Source organism: Tubulanus polymorphus, chromosome 5, assembly GCF_964204645.1.
Source record: "Tubulanus polymorphus chromosome 5, tnTubPoly1.2, whole genome shotgun sequence".
In the NCBI taxonomy this organism is placed as follows: domain Eukaryota; kingdom Metazoa; phylum Nemertea; class Palaeonemertea; order Tubulaniformes; family Tubulanidae; genus Tubulanus; species Tubulanus polymorphus.
Window position 1 is genome coordinate 12,151,408 of NC_134029.1, and position 18,406 is coordinate 12,169,813.

The window sequence follows — 18,406 nt, forward strand, 5'->3', positions numbered from 1 at the left end:
ATATTAGTTCATATGGTAGCAAATGAGTACTCGGTGAAGCAATGATCATTGTTGGCCAGCTACTTTACCTAGCTTTTCTGGGGGGATACACCTAGAAGAGGCCGTAAATGTAGTGAATAAAGACAGTGGAAAGCCTAAGTTTACACTTATGTGTAGGACTATTTATTTCGATTACTTTCTTTCCAGCTATTATTCGTGGAATGAACTGGTCACTGCGGTCTTCAATTCCTTTGCCGGTTCTTGCTGGTGGAAATAAATTTAAACCACAGTGTGCTAGTGTACGTTCCAAATCAACCTTTTTCGTTATTGTCGTAACTTAAGCGCAACTGTCTCAGATGCTCTAAGTTCTTGATGTTTTATGTAATTGTTATTTTTTCAGTTGCCATGTTTACAATATTTGGATAAGTAATCAGTTATTATACTTTCTTTCACTCCTCTATGATATTATATAACCGAGTAATTATTACATTTCATTGCTTAATTACAGGTGGAAAGAGGTCAGATGGCATGAAAATCGACTGTGGTTGACTAATTGGTGCGATTAGATCAGGCGTTGATGTTTCAAAAGGTGTAGCCAAAAAGCTTGTATCATCAGGGAGTATACAAATATCCGAAGATAAATGAAAACTTCACCTCGTTGATCATCAGTTGATTTTGCTGTAATTTTTTGGCACGTCATTCAGTTCAAAATCTGTGTTCAGTAGTATTTCTTTCAATAAAATGAAAATTTAATTGACTTATTTTTATGTATTCAAGTTTACACACTGAAAAACGTTGGGCTGTTGTAAGTTTAATTGGGATAAGTTAGCAATATAATGACCGCCCTCGCCCGCTGCATCTGAGACATGAACAAGTTGGACTGTGTTGCTTTGATGCTTTGACAAACGGACTCCTAAGCAATATGACCTGCCAAATCAAATGTAAATTAAGAAAGAAAACAACACAATTGATCAGTCAATGCCTTGCGTCTTCAAAAACATTTTCCCGGAAATATTTCTTTTTCTGGCCACCACCTGCCTCGACAAGCGACGTTTAAGTTGATACAACTGCCACCGGGGGACCATATCTTCAGTATCCTCAAAGCCATTTTGATTAGACTTGGTTGGTATATCGGTACTCTTTACATAGTAGCCCATTTGGATCCACATAATCCAGCATATTGTTGACCCAGGTTGCGCTTCTTGGAAATAGTCCAATGTTATGGATGGATTTGAATAATTTCGATGAAATCTTTTTTTGTACGCTTCCCATTGCAACATATGAACCAGTTAGGCAGAAACCCGTTATCGCTGCTATGCAGCTATATTTATTATTATTATTTTCCACACTTTTTTTGTCAAAAGTACATAGGCTTTTTTACATTACTGCTGTTGCCGATGCAATCCGTCTGATATCATCCAGCTCACTTCGATCTACAAATACTCCATGCGTATTTTGAAGTTCAAACGTTACAAAAGCACTATCGGGCCGTAAACATTGAAAATTGAGCCCCATTCAAAGAGCCGACATGTTTTTCTAAGTCGTCTTTCAAAAATCTACCGCATGTTTCTTGTCACGTCGATTATCAATTCAAGCATAAATTAAAAAATTTATTACCCAAAGATTGCACATTCAGCCGCGGTTTTTAAAAAACTTTTTTAACAATAGCCCATTTTACTCATCAAATCATATTACCGAGACACAGGAAATTTACTACTTTTGATTTTAAAAGCACTGTCGAGCCGTAAACATCAACTAATCGATGTGTGTCGCTACATTGTCGTTCCGGGGATCAGCCTCTCATCAGCCTCTCCTCATCATGAGAATCAAATCGAGTACAAATTGATTTATTCCTACCTGTGATTTGGCCACGGGCTTCAAGCAGTTGGTTTAACAATACATTTTTTCTTTACCAAATTAACCGTGTATTTACTAAGATTAATCATTAGTGTACCGGGGAGTCGTAGGCCTAAACTAAACACGCCAAAGAGATATGGCGGAGGAAAGCTGTTGTGTCGACGAAGTATCAAAATAAAAGAATTTATTACGTTATTCGGCCGCAGGCTTCAACCTCTATATCAATACCATCAATACTCTATATTTCCTACAGTACAAACCGATCATTGTCAAATGCACAAGGTATTTACTAAATACAAGTAACACACTCTTAACGCACTCTTATCCGTATGCTGGACTCACACTTGACATTTGGAGTAAGTGTTCGTTGTGGGGGAAAGGAGATCGTTCGCTGTGTCGCTTGAAGTGTTTATCGAGTTTTACGCGACCTTAAGGCTTTTGGCCTACCGGTACTGAGCTTTACTGTCTCAAACAAACACAGTGTAATTGTTGCGTTTATTAACGGACACATTGGATTGAACTTCAAAACAAAATTTACGATATTTAGGGGGGTTGTTATTCAATAGGCCTACGACCAATCTGTCCGGATGTTAGGCCTACGCATATACATAGGCCTACATAGGGTAGTAGCCTCTACTAGGTTAAAGCTAAGTTTACTGTAAAGGGGCATCAGATTTATTAAAATGCATGTTAATTAGTAATTAACTGGTTCTGACTTGCAACGATCAATCACAATTAATTTTATTGGCAAAAATGAAGATTTTTTTGAAAATTTCGTCTCAGCCAACAGCTTTATAAGCCAGACTTTTCATTAGAGTTTTTTCATCATAAATGAAACTGGTATTTCATTAATTCCTATGACTTAAGCCGGGCGTAGGTCGGCAGCGACGGCTTGTGACTCACTGCGCCGCCATTCACTGCGACCGCCAGCGACGATTGTGTCGCAATGACTCATCGACCTACGCTCCCTTGCGACGAGTTGCGACTGTCAGCAACGCCAGTCACAAGGAGTCACACATGTTCTACTTTCTGCGACGCGACACGATTGTCACAATCAACCTATGCGCTCTTGCGTCCGGCTTTAAGTTACTGCAGAGCCCCACATATATCTTTTTTTCGTTCTAAAAACCTTTCACTTGAAAATTCTTTTGTCTGAACAAATTTTATTTCGTTCAAACCAATAATGTTCTGTTCGATTGAACCAATTTGAAAAAATCGTTAGAACAAAGTTGAACAAACTTTTTTTTGTCCAAACGAAAGCTTTTTCGTTCAAACAATCGTTCGATCGAACAGAATCGTTTTGATTTGAACAGAATTTTCTTGTCAGAACATTAAGTTTTTCGTTCGAACAAGTATATTGTAAAAAGTTTTTTCTCCGAACCAAAAGTATTAAGTTTTTCGTTCAATCGAACAGAATCGTTTTCATTCAAACATTCGTTCGAAAAAATTGTTTTTGCTCAACCAAATTTTTTTGCCGCGACAAAAAGTTTTTCATTTCAACAATAACATAGCTTTTTATTCGAACACTTTTTTTTTAGAATGAAGAAAAGTTTTGGTTCAAACAAAAAGCGTATTGTTCGATCAAACAGAATTGTTTTCATTCAAACAAGATTTCCTTGTCGGAACATTAAGTTTTTTGGTCGAAGAGCGTGTGAAGGTCGTTTTGGAAATTTACTCGGTCTGGTATATTTTGGATAACTGTGTATGTCATTTGTCAGGACATTAAACAGAAGACGACTTAGGATACTACCTTGCGTGACTCCACTAGTTAGACCGACTTATTCCAAGATGAGGCGTTCCGTTGATTTCGGCTACAAGTTTTCGTTCAGAGATAACTGCTGAGCCATTTGGGCGTCCTATCATTGATACTGTTTCCTAATAGCCTGTTTAGTAATGGCTGATGTTGTACCTTATCAAATGCTTTGTCGAAATCCACCATTGAACAGGATTCTAAGACTGTGCAGAAAACCTGTTATCGCTGCTTTGCAGCTATATTTATTATTTCATGTCACACTATTTTCACTAAAAGAATATAGGCTAATAGAATATATTCGATCTACAAATACTCCTTGCGTATTATCATGAATCAACGTTAAAAAAGCACTGTCGGGCCGTAAACATCGAAAATTGGGCCCCATTCAATGAGGTGACATGTTTTTCTGAGTCGTCATTCCGAAATCCACCGGAGGCTGCTGGTCACTTCGATTATCAATTCAAGTGTAAATTAACAAATTTATTGTCGCAAGACGTCACATCCAGCCGCTGCCTTCAAACAGTAAATTTTAACAATTACCCATTTTCTTCATCAGTACACTTTACCGACCCACAGGATATAATTTACTACTCTAAATATTATAAGCACTATTTTGTCCAAACGAAATGTTTTTCGTTCAGTCAATTGTTCGATCGGACAGAACCGTTCCCATTCGGACAAAATTTTCTTGTCGGAACATTAAGTTTTTCGTTCAAAGAAGTATATTGTAAAAAGTTTTTTGTCCGGACACAAAGTATAAAGTATATTGTTAAATCGAACGAGAGAAGACGAAGGATACTACCTTCTTGTGTGACTCCACTAGTTAGACCGATTTATTCCAAGATGAGTTCCTTCGATTTTGGCCACCTGTTTTCCTTCAGAGAAATATGCTGAGCCATTTAAACGACCCATCTTTGATACCATTTTCGAATAGCTTGTTTAGTAATCACTAATGTTGTACTTTATCAAATGCTTTGTCGAAATCCATAAATACTAATAGGCCTAACAGTCGATTTTCCAAAGTCAAATAACTATCTGGTTCAGTCATCCATGGTTTCAAAGTAGGCCTAATTGACTGTTTGTCGACCGTCCTTTTATACAACCGTGTTGACGGTTGAACAGGATTCTAAATTCCCTTCATATCCATGGCATGGTTTGGCTGTATCGCGTATACGCGATCGTGGTCGACACATTATCTAGACAAGATCAAGTATACGGACAAGGAAGGATATGCAGAAAACCCATTATTGCTGCTTTGCAGCTATATTTTATATTTTTTTCTTGTTTATTTTCTATGAAATGAATTTTTGCAAACCGGTAGCCTATGTGACAGATTTTTTAACTTCACACCAGTTCAGTGAGCCACTGGACCATTGGTCCTTTATTTCCACTATCAAATACTGGTACCCGTCGAAGAACGCAATGGGCTACTTCAATGTCACATAGCAATAATGTATCACTAAGCTTTCCATTAATCGTGTTTACCGCTAACTCGGCACAATTCTTATTTTCATTTTCGGGAATTCCAAATATTTTGATATTTTGTCGTCTGGACTATTGGTTATTATCAATGGTGGCTTCGGGCATCGTCAAGCTTGTTTCCTTAGTCCTCAGAATATAGACGAGTTAGGCTGGTGTTTAATAACAGAACTGTATTTACTCTTTGTACAGCATAATTTACTGCTCACAGCATGCGTGCGTGCAGCTTGACAAGAGAGGTAAGACTGAATCACAAAACGTACAGTAAACGCCCACTGAAAAAGGCGCGAAAACCGATTACCCGTGAAGCGTGTCTCTTGCCCGTTTTGCGGCAAGACGTTCCGGGCGAGCATGTTGTACTGCACCTACACAAGTGCCTCCATCGGAATCGACCGTATTTATCTCGTTAACTGAGTCAGAGCTAGAAAACTCGAGGGGATATAATTTAGTTATTGGCCGATTGGTCACACCTGTTGACGTGCGGATATCAACATGCCTAATAAGACCGTCGCAACCAGTATTAAGGCGTGTGACAACTGCAAGTCTCCAACTTAACCGAGGACCTTCGTTGTGCACAATTACAACATCACCCTTCTTGATACTTCGAACCGTGGTACCAGAGCGAGTGTGTTTCTCTCGTAAAGCGGTCAAATATTCATTTCGCCAGCGGTCATTGAAATGATGTAGTAAAAAGGCACGATGTTTTGCTCTTTGTCGTATGACAGTAGCATCAATGAAATCAGGGTCTGCAGAGATGGCGTGATGGCATCTGGATCTCTTAGATCAGTAGAAACATGTGTCAAGGGTCGGTCATTTAGCATAGATTCTATCTCAGACAAAAGCGTTTGTAATTCATCTCGGTCCAGTTTGTTTTTCCGCATGACTTTCTTAAGTAAGGTTTTTGTCATGCCGATTACCCTTTCCCAAAATCCACCAAACCACGGTGCTCTTTTCGGTATGAAAAACCAAGAACAACTATTTTTAGCAAGATGTGTTTTGATGGCGTGGTTTTCGATGAGAGATTTGATTATCTCAGTCGAACATTCGAACGTCGATTGATTATCTGACATCATGAGAGACGGTACACTACGACGACTGCAAAAACGACGAAAAGCTAACAAAAATGAGTGAGTCGTCATGTTAGGTGTCAGTTCTAGATGGATGCATCTTGTTACAGCACAGGTAAACAAACAGATGTAAGAATCTTCTCCGCCTCGACCTGTTATTTTGCCGGTTTAGTCTACCCCAGTAATTGCAAATGGAGCGGCGCTTTGAACTCTATTTGTCGGAAGAGGAGATGGATTTGGATATGCATATGGTTGCGCATGAAGCTTTTTGCAAGGGATGCAGCGATTAAGATCCTTTTTTGTGAGTTGAGTCAAACATGGAATCCAGATATCTTGCCAAACTTTAGCGACAGTATTAGTTATCCATGAGTGCAGGATATCTTCGTGAGTCTGCAGAACGATTAGTGTCGATAAGTGATGATGTGGAGAGAGTAAAATAGGGAATTTAGTGCGATCCTGTAATTGTGCATTATGAATGCGACCCTGCGATCTCAATACAGAGTCTTTATCTAGATATAAGCTGAGTTTTTTTTGATACGATCGTTCGTTTTGTGTGTAATAAGCAATCTGATCTCAGACTCATAAGTTTGTCTCTGACTGCATTTAACCCAACAAGTGAAAACTGTTGACAATTCAATGAACGTTGGAGGACCTGTTTCCACAGGTGATTGCCCCCTACAAATGGTCAGAAATCTGAACACAAAAACCGGTGTGACAAGTAAACGCTGTAGACTTGAAAATTCTTCAACGTTCATGATTGCGTCAATGCGATGTGAAAATTAATCAGAGCGGCAAACGAAGATAAATCGCTGTCTATCACCCGTACCAAGGAAACTGATGTCAATTGGCTATTGAAGTCAACCAGGAAGGATGGACCCTGCCACCACAAGTTACTTCCTAAAAGCGTCTCAAAAGAACAACCTCTACTTACTAAATCTGCAGGATTATCTGATGATGAAAAATGTTGCCAAGAAATTGTGAGGTTACCCTTATCAATCTCAGAAGCGATCTCCTTCAAACGATTAGTCTCAAACTGTCTCAAAATCTTATCACCAGTGATCCAAGCAAGAACAATTTCGCTGTCTGAAAATATGGTTGCTTGTAGCTTTAATTCAAGACTGGAAATTACGTTTGAAAGTAAACGCATACCAATGCAAACAGCCATCAATTCTAGTCGAGGGATAGATAATTGTTTGATCGGTGCTACTCTGCTCTTGGCTGTTAACAATGAAACAGATGAACCACAGCGTATATAAATAACAGCCCCGTATGCGACCTTACTAGCATCACAAAAGACAAAATACTCATCTTCTCCAGAGAGAGAGAAACACTGACGCGGGAACTTCAATTCACTAAATTTACTGAAATCACATATGATACTGAACCATTCAGCTTGAAGTTCTTCACTGATCGGATTGTCCCAGTCACACTGTAACTGCCACAATTTTTGAACTAGCAACTTTCCTCTAAGTGAAACCGGTGATACTAAACCTAAAGGATCGAAAATCTTCGAAGTGTCACTTAAAACCTGACGTTTTGTGACAACAGATGCATCAGTAAGAACATTTCATCAGTTGTGGCGTCCCACATCATACCAACAACGGATGTGATGCCTGGATCATGAATGCCGTTTTCTTGAGCGATTTTAACAACTTCAGAAGAATTTGAAGACCATGCTCGTAGATTGAACCCACCAAGCTGAAGCAAGCTCCTAGAAGTAGAAAAGAAATCTACTGCCTTGGCTTCAGATTCTAAGCTGCAGATGACATTGTCGACGTAGATGCTCTGCTTGATACTATCTGAAACTTCACATGGATTTAATTTGATGTGCTTCAATATTGTCGCATTGAGGATAAAAGGGCTACAAGTTGCTCCAAACAGAACGACACGAAATCTCCAGGTAATGAGTCTACTATTTGGATTAGCTGGGTCTTCTAACCATAAAATCCTGCAAAAATCCCTGTCATCTGGATGTAGATCAACCATGAGAAACGCCTTCTCAACGTCCGATACAGTTGCGATGGAATGTTGTCGGAAACGAAGCAAAATACCAAAAATGTCATTTTGTAACCTTGGTCCAGCTTCAAGACCATCATTTAGAGAAACTGAATGTTTTGAACCTCTACAAGAGCAATCATAAACTATGCGAACTGGTGTAGATGCCGAGTTACGATAGACTGCATGATGGGGAATATAATGACATGCACCTTCGGCCTGAGCATTGGAGACTACCTCGATAAAACCACGTTGACAGTGTTCTTCGATGATAGATGCATACTGCGCGAGATGACCTGATTTAACTAATCTATCAATTGTAGAACGAGTTCGATGTAAACAAATGCTATAATTTGTCGGTAATTCTGGGTGGTTCAATTTCCAAGGAAGTCTAGCGATGTACTTTTTATTCTCGTGGTCGTAAGTCAATGAATCTTTACAATAACGTTCAGCTGTTAGTACCTCATCGTCAGAAGCAGGGTGTTTGATTCCTAACGATTCTAAAGACAAGAAATCATGAAATTCTTCTAACTGCACTTCGACCTTGGATGTAGACTCATCAACCGTCAAAAAAGAAGCTGATATAGGAAATACAGGTGGAGTAGATGGCATCGGACCTGATATTAAATGTCCAACCCAACTAGGAATAACGACAGGTTGGGCCTCATCACCACAACAGGTAAAACCCTTTTCTATAAATCTATAGTAGAAATCAGAACCTATCAACATTCCAACATTGAAAAGTTTTTCAGCATTGATAGGATGAGCAAGAGTGAGTTTCTTTATTATAGGATAATGTAATAAGGTAGTTCTATCACCGAGAAATATTGGTCTCCCAACTTGAGGTACGACTAAAGCTTCTATTTCTATTGTTGGATTGTCAGAACAAACGACCTTCACCCTTACTACATCTAAAACTCGGAATTGTGGTTCTAACTCTTTCCCTCCAAACCCACTGACATTAACATTTTCAGTGCGGATGGACTTCAGCCCAAGCGTATCTACTAAGTGACGATTTATGAACGAACGCTGTGAACCGTCGTCAAAAAGGACACCTGAATCATGTGAGTAAATACAACCTGAAATGCGCACAATTGCGGTCTTTAATAGAATCGAAGCATTAACTGTGTTTACTACACTACTAGAAATGCTTTTTGAATCAGTTCGTTTAACTCTATTTTTGTCGTGTTCGCGCTCGATCAATGAGACTGAACTATTATCAGAATTCTGAAATGAAGTACCTGAATCTAGCCGATTTTCAAAATTCGATCTTTTTGCTTCAAACCCCTCACATATACTAGTGTGGTGTTTTTTGTCACACTTTTTACACCTGGTTTCAGATTTGCAATCTTTGATAACGTGATCATTTCGCAAACAATTAAAACACAAACCTCGATCTTTGATTATACGTTTTCTAGCCAGAATTGAACTACATTTCATACAATTATTTGAGGAGTGATCACCTTTGCAATACGCACATTTCCTATTGGAAAATGGATAATGCCTAGATTTACCAGTAATTGTGCCAGTAGCTACAAAAGAATTAACCTCGTTTCGTTCTTCAAATGAAATATTTCTGCTATCTGAGTTACATAATTCTAAGATATCAATTTCATTTTTTAGACATAATAGAAGATCCACCAATGTCTAATCGACGCATTATCGACCACGCGATATATTTTGAACGGTAGATAACGGTAACTTTTCGAGAAGAACCGGCACTAACAAATCACCATACGAATCTGGTTGTTTTCCTAGGCTTTCGAGGGAACGAACGTAGATGTTAATATTATCGTAAAACGAACGCAATTCCGATACGGATGATGACGGTTTCCTGATGTTAAGAAGCGCTTTCATGTAAACTTTTACGAGCTTTTGCGGCTTTCCAAATCGATCGATGAGCAATTCTACGGCGTGGTTGTAACTATCTCCTGATGCAGATAACCCAGAAACACACGACAACGCGGTTCCTGATAAACACGATTTCAGATACGCAAATTTATTAACTTCTGGCAATTGGACATTATTATGAACGCACGATTCAAACGAATCCCAGAAATTTCTCCATTGTAACGGATCGCCATTGAATTTCGGTAACGTAAGTTTCGGCAACTTTACTGACGAACTGAAACTACTGGTTGGGACGCAACGGTCGGGTATATTTTCCTGTTTAATTTCACGTATTAACGCCCGTGCTTTCCACAACGCTTCATCTGCGGATTTTTCGTAGGTTTCGTGTTCCGACCAGCACGATTCTAACTCGCTGGGATCCACAACGTTTATAAATTCTTCGTGGTTACACGACAACGTATGGAATTTCGATTCTAATTTCGTTGTAATGTCTTCCAACAAACTGGTATCGTCGGAATGGGCAGACACTAAACGATCAAGTTCGTTGACGTACCTTGTTACTGCTCGTCTGATTCCTGTTCTGTTTCCCTTCAAACGAAGTTTCTCGTCTGAAGCTGACATTTTTCACGTTTCGAGGGACCATTTATGTTTCCTTAGTCCTCAGAATATAGACGAGTTAGGCTGGTGTTTAATAACAGAACTTTATTTACTCTATGTACAGCATAATTTACTGCTCACAGCATGCGTGCGTGCAGCTTGACAAGAGAGGTAAGACTGAATCACAAAACGTACAGTAAAAGCCCACTGAAAAAGGAGCGAAAACCGATTACCCGTGAAGCGTGTCGGAATACCGACACAGCTCATTCCGTATATGAATCATTTCGCTTTTTAAAGGCCGAGGAGTATGGATGCTAGTTAACCGGGTGGCAAACACTTGAGATCGGCCCTCCCACTAACTACAGTATCTTGTTTATAATGTTTACAGGGAGCGAGGATGGCTCACAAGAGAAAACCAGTTCACACACAGTTGAATTTGACAAATTCATAAAAGTTTTCGTATCAAGTTCTAAACTAATTTTAAATAATCTAGTCATAGTGGGAATGAAAATCTGATGCTAGCTCTCATTTTTGTTGAGATAGGGCCAAGATTAAAGATTTTAGGGACATTTCAAATTTTTTGAAAATCATTAATTTTTATCCGATTTCGATGAAATTTGGACGCAACATTGATGGTAGATAGCTAAACAAGTGTATGAAATATCAGACTGATCCATTGACCATAGAAAAAGTTTTGATGTTGCCAAATTTTGGTACTATGAATGAGGCTATGTTTTGTTTATGTATACTGATGACTATAGGTATCAAATTACTGTTAATGTGCGCTGTGAGCTACACTAATTCACTGGATGACTCCTCCCTCTATGTCATTCAAAGATTCAAATTTTGATTGAAATACCAACTAAAAAGCTTAATTTCTCGAAAAGGAGGTAGTCAGCCAGCCAATCATGGAAAATTCGACGATCACGGCATTTTTTGTTACAGCTTGGCATCCGTGCTCATTTGATAGCAGAGTATGTGGGCTATCATGTGTGGTGGATGCCTTTTACAATTTTTTCGTTTTTTGGCCTACAGGGGGCGTTAAAGTCAGACATTTTGAAATTTAAACATCTTCATTTTCATTTGGCAAGGAAATACACTTTAAACTACTTTTGCTAAATAATTCGAATATCTCATCTTAGGTTTGGAGTAATTTTACAATCTAAACCTTTTCTGAGTTGGGGGATTGCAGCGCATATAGCGCTACGTTAATTTTATGCAAACGTTCATTTGTTACCTAGTTACAGCAGCAACAATCGTGTAATATTCCCTTGAAAATAGCGAATTTCTTATAAAATATTCATTTTAAAGGTTATTGGCTCAAATAGTGATGTTGTTAATGTTTTTTGTTGATTATTTTGATATTTCTTTAAACTTACTTATAACTCGTATGTACTTGGTCAATATCGGGATTAACTGTTTATTGGTTTCTATGGTAACAACACTTCAAATCTGCGTTCTTCATCCGTCAGGTACCGGTATTTTGGGCGTTGGGTCTTTCGTGACATTCCAAATGTCCTCAAACTTGCCTAAAGTCTTCAACCATGTATTGGACCGCTTATTACTACGTCTTGCAAACAACTGAATTGCAACAATGGTAACCATTGTTGCAATTGCAGTAAAATCGCGTAATTTGTCCACATTCTTGACGTAACCAATGGATTAATTGAGGATGCGTTTATTTAAAACCATATTTAATCTTTTTTCTTTAAAATTTTAAAATCATTCCATATTCGTTCACGAGTAAATCTTAACTAAACGTTGTCACCATGGTAACCATACATTTTATGCATTTATTTGAAAAAATAGATTTTCTCCCATATCTTTTGAACCCTTTCACCGAATTTGTCGAATGAAAGCTCATTTTTGAGGCAATTCCTTGAATTTTCTTTACTTCTAGGGCATGATACTACTTAACCTTTAGTTTAACTAATATTCCCTAAACCGCAATTTACTTTTGTATCATTATTTAGGCAGTTTTCGTGGCAACAGCCACATGCAGATGTACAAGTGACATTATTCTTTCTGCATTTACAGTTGGCGCGGCTGCAATCAGTCTTACATTTACAAGAAACCAATTCGGGACATGCAGCTGGAATAGCAGGAATAGTTTTGAAGATAGGAACCAGCTTATTATTCCCTTTCAGTTCCCAGCCTCCGGTTGCAGCTGCTTGTCCATGTTCATATAGGGGCTGGTTTGCATGTAGCCATATTTTTGCTTGATAGTTTGCACGGGCTATATGACGTTGTAATGCATCTTTAGTTGGGGGTAACTTCTCTAATTCTATATTTCCTTTCCGAAAGATGTCACTACGGCATTTATTAACATCAACTGAATCTGAGTTTGTACCGTATAGTTTACATACATAAGCTTCAGCTTGTTCAGTTTCTCGATCTCGACCAATACCTCTCAGTAGTTCTGGCTGTTTCTTGTATTCAGACCAACATTTTATTTTACCATATCCAGCAAAGGATGAAGTAGAGTCACATCCCGTTAGAGCATGAAATCCTAATATGGTCTCAATTATGTTGTTTGGCAGGCCATTTGAGATTAAATTGATATTGTAACATTTCGATGCCTTTCCCTGGGTTACAAGCCACGCGTGAATGTTCAAATGCCCAAGATGATACACCATCAGCAATAAAATGTCCGTATCATCTGCATGTACGAATATCTGTTGATATCCCATCTTCACAGCATGAAGTGCATGGGCGATGATTCGGTTATCACTCTCTTCTTGTTTCGAACGCAAATCATCAATTTCACCTAGTAGATTCATAGCTACATCTCCAAATCCTCCACTGACCACTAGTTCGCTATTTTGAGGGATATTTGCATTTTCGACGATATATTTTGATAGGTAGTTTACCAACGCTTCTTTATTTTCGGAAGACGACATAAACCGACTCCACACCTAGATTTCAATGCAAGAAATAAGTTCTCAATCTCATATCATTAGTTACAAAGTAACAAAATATACACCATCAGGTGTGAGTTACATACTTGTGGAAGTGGTGTAGCTGGATCAACTAACGTTCGTATTGGTGAATGTTGCTTTCCGTTTCTCTGTGCACGTGTTGAATACTTGATTGAGGTATCAAAATACCGATCAAAGACAACATCAACCCTGTTGACTCTTTTGTAGAAACCACATACGACAGTTAGAAAATGGTTTGCATACTCATGAAAATTATGCATCATTTTAGGTCTTCCAATGTAATGAATCAGTGCTAATCCATCAACGACGAATGCACGTTTATGATACAGTGCATGATTTGGTATTTCTTCAAGCGGTTCCACTCTCGTTTCATCTATCAAGATCTTGAACATTTTGCTTTTTGTAGTTTTTCGCATTGAACTGTCATTAGAAACTAGTGATAGGGGCAAGTCGCACAACTCATGTGTGAGAACTGAATCTAAATCGATATGTCTACCCTCATTGGCCACCACTAACATTTTCTGTAGCACCTTTGAGTGTTCTTTCGTTTGAACTTTGTTACAGGTTACAGGTTGTTTTTTGTACAAATCAGCGAATGTCCTTGACTTGCATTTCAAAATTGGTGCGTAAAATGGTGTCTTATCACTCTGTAATCTTTCCGAAATAAACATTTCAATTTTGTTTTCTCCTCTGGATTTTGCTGTCAGTAGGTCGTTGGAAATTTCCTTCGTGGCAATCTCTTTGGAGCATAATGATACGATATCATTCGGGTTACTGTTGAAGTGCTGAAATAAACATCATCACGAAATAAAATGTCGAAAGTAATATTTTTCTTTACATCCAAGATATTCTATTTACCTCAAACCGTTTAAATGTCTCCATTACATTACCAATTGAGATTTCATCATTATGAATCGTAGACGGTAATGCATCCTTCCTCGTAACGATTTTATCTCCATCTTGAACAAGACCGAGAAGCAGTCTACACTGTTGACTCAAAGATGACTTAACAGCCCATGTCAGACAAAATTTTTCTCGAGTTTGTTCGTCTCTGCTGATACCGATGATACCATTTGATAGCTTACATATCTTATTAATCCACTCAGTCCCATGATCTAGTGGGATTTTGTTGAAATACCCATCCGAAAACTTCACAACGAAATTTCCTTAAATAAAATTATTTATGAAATAGACTTTTCAAAATCTTTTTCAAAGCACAAATTCTTTATTTTCAAAATTTACCTCGAAGAAATTCTCTGTGTACCATAGGAGCTGTTGATGATAAAGCCTTCATCTCAGTCAGATAGACTACGCCCCACGTTGAATAATTATAGTGATCATAAATGGCCATCCATGGGAGCATGGCTTCAAACGAATCTAAATGCAATTGCCAATTTCCAGTTCTGCAGGAACGGATAAAATCAAGCATTATTTCGACCATCTCTAAATATGTATCCCAAAAGCGCTCAGTTCCTGTTTTCGTTCGTCTTATATGAGCATCTCGAATCTGACTTTCAGATATGATCTGTGATAGCTCGTTAATTGTTTCTAGAATAAAGAACATGTGCAGCGTGATGAAATGACTTATTTAGGCCTATGTAAAACTAGTTACTTTTCTTAATACTTACGCAGATACATAGTTTGGTTTTTTTCTAGCTTAAATTTAATTTGCTGTTGAATATTATTGACGATTCGATCATGTGCTACTGGATATTTGATAGCTAGATGATTGATTGTGCTTTCTAACAGTAGGCGCTTAATTGTAATATGTAATAAGATGACCTCTGATCGCTCTGTAGTATGCTTTGCCCTCTAGAATCGCGTCAATGCTATTCTTGGCAAACAATTGAGACTCTATCCATAAGTCTTCTAATCCAGATTTAGCCATGTGCTGTCCTATAGCTTTTTGAAAATTCATTAATATATGAAGATGACCGAGGACAGTAACAATGTGATTGTACTTTGGTGCGTTGCGCCATAAGATCTCCTTCATACGGCCGTAAAGAGGCTGGTCTCCTGATACTATGACGAAGGGTTGGTTCAGAGATTCGGAAATATGGCAAAATCGATTCAGAACAGTGATAACTGTATCATCATTGTCCGCTTGCGATGGTAAAATTGGCAGCACTGCCACTTTGGTTACTGGTGTGCAAAATCTTTCATTCTCCACTTTGGCCATTTCACACAATGCATTGTACCCAGACCAACCTGGAACGACTTTATGACCATTGATTCTTGACAAAAGCCAGCACAATTCAACATTTCTAGTCATTTCTCTTTCAGAACTTGGTAAAAACCAGTCCGTGTTAAGTTCAAATTTGCCTGGCGTGCCTCGTCCTAAATTAGATTTGAAACAATCAAAATTCACTGATGAACGACACAATTTGATTTCAGTTATTATGATCTGAAGGAGTTTTAGTGACCTTGCTGATTTTTACCTACCTCTATTATAAACATAATCGAGTTCATGAAATTGTCGTATTTTATTTCTACATAGATTTCGATCTCTTTGTATCTTCTTGTCTTCACTGGATATTGACTGCTGGTTATTTGCTTGAAATAATACCATTTGAGTACTGTGGGTGGTACCATTCCCATCCGGAGTATTTTCAAGGATGTCTATATTGTCGAATGCTGAAAGAATTGGTTTTCCAGGCTCATACATTGTAAGTTCTGTGGGTATGTACAACCCATTTTCTGTACTGTTTTCTAAGGCATCATTTGCTATACTCGTATCAATTCGTCGTATGGTATCAATTCCTATGGTGTGACCAGCAGCATGAAAAAGTGTTACCAATCCTTCAGATCGCGTTGCTTGATGAAGAGCTATACCTAACCCAATATGCTTCGGGGTCAACTTTCTGTGATGTGATGCAGCGTATATGATATCTTGGGCTATGTTTTCAACTTGTCTAGTAGATTCTTCTATGTTCTCGACAACATTTTCACCATTTATCAAAACTTCAAGAAATTTGCGTAGAGTATTTGGGATTATGTTTTTAACATGGCTGCTGTCAATATGATTCCAGCCTGAGTGACCAGGTGTGCTATCGAGATATTTCCGTAGAGAGAGCGCAAGGTGAAACAAATCGCATTCAATGTCATTTTGACTTTTGAAATCAAAAGAATCTCCTTGTCCTAAATGCTGTGAATCGGAAGTCTTAATTGATTTAACTAGAAGAGAACCATCTATCATAGACTTTGGTAGCAATATAGCAGAATCATCTCTGCAATGACCCCTGTAAAATTAGAGACCACTTTTTAAAATACATCCAGTACTATAAAAAATGATAATGATTTGATGCGCGATATCATATTGTCGCATAATTCTGATATGCTCCGTATATTCGATGTAAACCGACTATACGCACTGAAATACTAATTGTTATTTTTTCTGGTTTTGATTGGGCGAAAGAGTTTGAGAAATTCATTTACCGGAGTTTACCAAATGCTGGACCTAGTCTGGCTATGATAGCTTTGATAAAGGTGGATCTTCTTGAAATGAAACTGGCTTTTGGTTCCTCTGACAGCTCTAGATATGTGTCCTGAATTTCTTTCATCGAATAATATTTTCCAGTCTCGAAACCATTCTGAATCTTTTCCAAAACGTTTTCAAATGCCTCGTCGTTTTCACGTGGAGTTTCGGCACTATCAATAGCAACCATGTTCCGTTTTAATTTTACCAAACACTGGAGATGGTATTTACAATTCAGCAGACAAGTTTGAGTTGCCAGCCTCAAACGTAAATTTTGGTCGTGAATAGCTTTTGTTAAGATCATTTTTTTTTTGTCAAGTTTTCTGATGAAATATGGCGCACTTTCTCCTTGGATTTTTTCTGGCATAATAAGCACAGATCCCTGTCAAATGACGCAGTCTGTCCTTTACTTGCAAGAGCAGTTCGTGTTTCGGGTCTCAGTTCTTCATTAGGCCTATCTAATGGCGGTATTGTCAGTAGCCGAGATATCTGAGACTTTGATGTAAAATTGCAGAAACAATCCTTATACCATTTCACATCCATCCATTGGTCATCAGAAAGGGATAACATTTTTTCTATCAAAAATCTATTTAATTTATCCCCTAAATTCAAGCGTTCTTTGGCTGCCTCTATGAATGACGTCTTTCCATTCTCGTTTGCGATTCTGGTTCCAACATCATTTTTGATTTGTTGGCATATGCAACAGGCAGCACAGCGTTTTTTGCGAGGAATTTCATAATCACCATCCATCATGCTGAGAAGAAATGGTTTAAAATCAGTTTCAGGCCCGTACACAGATTTTATTTAGAGTGGCTGTTCTACATAGGGAAACGATTGTGATTGCTTTTTTACTTTTGAGATTGATAGGGACTAAAAGTGCCCTTTTTTGCTTTTATGGAATTGGTGAACGACTGAATGTACCATTTTGTTGAAAATTATCTACCTCGTCTTGTAAAAATAATTAAGCCCGAAGACCTTTTTAGTCTGCTATTGTGCCCTATACCACTTTGACAACATTTTAATTGATTTTGGTCATTAAAACTACAAACTTAGTAGGCCTAATGTGAATGGTATACGGACCACATGTCGGACACGGAATGTGGAAGGTTTTTTAGACGTTGAAAATTTCACCTAAGGGGGTTCCTCCAAACTCATGTACAGGCCTAAGTCTGCAGATTTAAACACGGGTCCACCGACTATCAGTCGGTAAAGAACCTGGAACTTCACGGGGCCTCACAAATTTAACATGACTTTAGACAAAAAGACAAAGGAATTGGTGCAAGCAGCTTAAGCTGTATAATTAAAGGGTTTCTAGAGATCTAGCAAATTATTCAAACCCTTCCGCCTCAACTGTGTCATTTCACTTATAATTTAGAAACTATTGCTGCCAGGCCCGGGCTTGGTCTACATAACA

At 38.3% G+C, this 18,406-nt stretch overlaps 1 protein-coding gene and 1 long non-coding RNA gene across 3 annotated transcripts in view; both read left to right on the forward strand.

Annotated features, from left to right (window-relative positions):
• LOC141904976 (alpha-methylacyl-CoA racemase-like) overlaps positions 1-18,406 on the forward strand; it is a 150,590-nt gene that overhangs the window by 120,478 nt on the left and 11,706 nt on the right. The gene's annotated exons all lie outside the window — the stretch shown is intronic.
• LOC141904979 (uncharacterized) lies at positions 8,834-9,773 on the forward strand. The gene is made up of 3 exons (XR_012619233.1): positions 8,834-8,975; positions 9,105-9,194; positions 9,754-9,773. It is a non-coding gene; the product is annotated as an uncharacterized LOC141904979 (long non-coding RNA).